The sequence below is a fragment of the Tamandua tetradactyla genome, chromosome 3 (assembly GCF_023851605.1).
Source record: "Tamandua tetradactyla isolate mTamTet1 chromosome 3, mTamTet1.pri, whole genome shotgun sequence".
Lineage (NCBI taxonomy): Eukaryota > Metazoa > Chordata > Mammalia > Pilosa > Myrmecophagidae > Tamandua > Tamandua tetradactyla.
In genome coordinates this window covers 159,818,207-159,822,479 of record NC_135329.1, presented here as the reverse complement: position 1 = coordinate 159,822,479, position 4,273 = coordinate 159,818,207, and positions in this window count along the sequence as shown.

Below are 4,273 nucleotides of genomic sequence, written 5' to 3'. Positions count from 1 at the left end.
TTGAGAATGATCCATGAGCTCTTGAGGAAAACATGTATCCTGCTGTTGTGGGATGTAATGTCCTATAAATGTCTGTTAAGTCTAGCTCATTTATTGTAATATTCAGATTCTCTGTTTCTTTATTGATCCTCTGTCTAGATGTTCTGTCCATTGATGAGAGTGGGGAATTGAAGTCTCCAACTATTATGGTATATGTGTCTATTTCCCTTTTCAGTAATTGCAATGTATTCCTCATGTATTTTGGGGCATTCTGATTCAGTGCGTAAATATTTATGATTGTTACGTCTTCTTGTTTAATTGTTCCTTTTATTAGTAGATAGTGTCCTTCTTTGTCTCTTTTAACTGTTTTACATTTGAAGTCTAATTTGTTGGATATTAGTATAGCTACTCCTGCTCTTTTCTGGTTGTTATTTGCATGAAATATCTTTTCCCAACCTTTCACTTTCAACCTGTGTTTATCTTTGGGTCTAAGATGTGTTTCCTGTAGACAGCATATAGAAGGATCCTGTTTTTTAATCCATTCTGCCAGCCTATGTCTTTTGATTGGGGAATTCAGTCCATTAACATTTAGTGTTATTACTGTTTGGGTAATATTTTCCTCTACCATTTTGCCTTTTGTATTATATATATCATATCTGATTTTCCTTCTTTCTACACTCTTCTCCACACCTCTCTTCTCTCTTTTCCTATCTGACTCTAGTGCTCTCTTTAGTATTTCTTGCAGAGCTGGTCTCTTGGTCACAAATTCTCTCAGTGACTTTTTGTCTGAAAATATTTTAATTTCTCCCTCATTTTTGAAGGACAATTTTGCTGGATATAGAAGTCTTGGTTGGCAGTTTTTCTCTTTTAGTAATTTAAATCTATCATCCCACTGTCTTCTTGCCTCCATGGTTTCTGCTGAGAAATCTACACATAGTCTTATTGGGTTTCCCTTGTATGTGATGGATTGTTTTTCTCTTGCTGCTTTCAAGATCCTCTCTTTCTCTTTGATCTCTGACATTCTAACTAGTAAGTGTCTTGGAGAACGCCTGTTTGGATCTATTCTCTTTGGGGTGCGCTGCACTTCTTGGATCTGTAATTTTGAGTCTTTCATAAGAGTTGGGAAATTTTCAGTGATAATTTCTTCCATTAGTTTTTCTCCTCCTTTTCCCTTCTCTTCTCCTTCTGGAACACCCACAACATGTATATTTGTGTGCTTCATATTATCATTCAATTCCCTGAGCCCCTACTCAAATTTTTCCATTCTTTTCCCTATAGTTTCTGTTTCTTTTTGGATTTCAGATGTTCCATCCTCCAGTTCACTAATTCTAACCTCTGTCTCTTGAAATCTACCATTGTAGGCTTCCATTGTTTTTTTCACCTCTTCTACTGTATCTTTCATTCCCATAAGTTCTGTGATTTGTTTTTTCAGACTTTCCATTTCTTCTTTTTGTTCATCCCTTGCCTTCTTCATGTCCTCCCTCAATTTATCGATTTGGTTTTTGAAGAGGTTTTCCATTTCTGTTTGTATATTCAGAATTAGTTGTCTCAGCTCCTGTTTCTCATTTGAACTATTGGTTTGTTCCTTTGACTGGGCCATATCTTCAATTTTCCTGGTTTCATTTGTTATTTTTTGCTGGCATCTGGACATTTAATCAGATTTCCCTGAGTGTGAGACCCAGCAGGTTGAAAGATTTTCCTGTGAAGTCTCTGGGCTCTGTTTTTTTTTATCCTGCCCAGTATGTGATGCTTGTCTGTCTGCAGGTCCCACCAGCAAAAGATGTTGTGGCTCCTTTATTAATGCCACTATTGGTGTTTGGTTGGACCCAGTCCCTGCCACTGTTGGAAACTCCCTCCTCTCCCTCCAGGCAGCCGCCTGTGGTGGAGGGGCGCCGGCCACTGGCCACTGCGGCTTGGGGAACTCACTGATCCGAGACTCGCCGCTGGACTGGAAAGCTGCCTGTGGGGGAGGGGCGCCGGTCACCGGCCGCCACACCTTGGGGAACTCACTGATCCGAGACTCGTAGCCGGTCCAGGAAGCCGTCCGTGAGAGAGGGGTGCCGGCCGCCGGCCGCCGCGGCTTGGGAAACTTGCCTCTCCAAGACTCTCAGCCAGTCCAGGAAGGAGGGAAGGAGGGGCACCGGCCACCAGCTGCCGCGGCCTGGGGAAGCGCGCGCTGCTCGGGGAGCTCACCGTAGTGGAGTCTCGCAGCTGGTCCAGCCAGTCCAGACTGGGGTACGCTGTGTGTCTGGTCCCTGCCTTGGCCCCGGGAGCTGTTCTGCACTGTTTCTGGTCACCTAGCAGTTGCTCTGGAGGAGGAAATTCTCCCTGCCGGGCCCAGCGCCCCCAACTGGGTCCTGCTTCTGGAGTCGTTCTAGAAGATTCTCACAGCAGGCCCGGGTGGGGTCCTCGGTGCAAATATAAGCATCCTGGGGTCACTCCCTTCATGTGCTTTTTAGCCATTCATATTTTCTCATTGGAAAAATGTCTGTTCATGTCTTTTGCCCATTTTTAAATTGAGTTGTTTGTCTTTTTATTGTTGAGTTGTAGGATTTATTTGTATATTCTGATATCAAACCCTTAACAGATATGTAGTTTCCAAATATTTTCTCCCATTGAGTCAGCTTTCTTTTCACCTTTTTGACTAAGTCCTTTGGAGCACAGAAGTATTCAGTTTTGAGTAGGTCCCATTTTTCTATTTTTTTCTTTTATTACCTGTGCTTTGGGTGTAAAGTCTAGCAAACTATTGTCTATCAGTAGATCATGAAAATGTTTCCCTACATTTTCTTCTAGGAATTTTTGAACTATCTCATATTTAGATATTTTTTTTATTAATTAAAAAAAGAATTAACAAAACAATTAGAAATCATTCCATTCTACATGTACAATCAGTAATTCTTAATAACATCACATAGTTGCATATTCATCATTTCTTAGTACATTTGCATCGATTTAGAAAAAGAAACAAAAAGACAACAGAATAAGAATTAAAACATTAATAGAAAGAAAAAAAAAAAAACCTATGCCTCACATGCAGCTTCATTCAGTGTTTTAACATAATTGCATTACAATTGGGTAGTATTGTGCTGTCCATTTCTGAGTTTCTACATCCAGTCCCGTTGCACAGTCTGCATCCCTTCAGCTCCAATTACCCCTTCTCTTTTTTTTTTTTTTTTAGTTAACGGAAAAAAAGAAATTAACCCAACATTTAGAAATCATACCATTCTACATATGCAATCAGTAATTCTTAACATCATCACATAGATGCATGATCATCATTTCTTAGTACATTTGCATCGGTTTAGAAAAACTAGCAACATAATCGAAAAAGATATAGAATGTTAATATAGAGACAAAAATAAAAGTAATAATAGTAAAGTCAAAACAAACAAAACAAAACAAAACAAAAACCTATAGCTCAGATGCAGCTTCATTCAGCGTTTTAACAAGATTACTTTACAATTAGGTATTATTGTGTTGTCCATTTCTGAGTTTTTCTATCTAGTCCTGTTGCACAGTCTGTATCCCTTCAACTCCAATTGCCCATTATCTTACCCTGTTACTACCTCCTGCTGGACTCTGTTACCAAGGACATATTCCAAATTTATTCTCGAATGTCTGTTCACATCAGTGGGACCATACAGTATTTGTCCTTTACTTTTTGGCTACACTCACTCAGCATAATGTTCTCTAGGTCCATCCATGTTATTACATGCTTCATAAGTTTATCCTGTCTTAAAACTGCATAGTATTCCATCGTATGTATATACCACAGTTTGTTTAGCCACTCTTCTGTTGATGGAGATTTCGGCTGTTTCCATCTCTTTGCAATTGTAAATAACGCTGCTATAAACATTGGTGTGCAAATGTCCGTTTGTGTCTTTGCCCTTAAGTCCTTTGAGTATATTCCCAGCAATGGTATTGCTGGGTCGTATGGCAATTCTATATTCAGCTTTTTGAGGAACCGCCAAACTGCCTTCCACAGTGGTTGCACCATTTGACATTCCCACCAACAGTGGATAAGTGTGCTTCTTTCTCCACATCCTCTCCAGCACTTGTCATTTTCTGTTTTGTTGATAATGGCCATTCTGGTGGGTGTGAGATGATATCTCATTGTGGTTTTGATTTGCATTTCTCTAATGGCCAGGGACATTGAGCATCTCTTCATGTGCCTTTTGGTCATTTGTATTTCCTCTTCTGATAAGTGTCTGTTCAAGTCTTTTTCCCATTTTGTAATTGGGTTGGCTGTCTTTTTGTTGTTGAGATGAACAATCTCTTTATAAATTCTGGATAC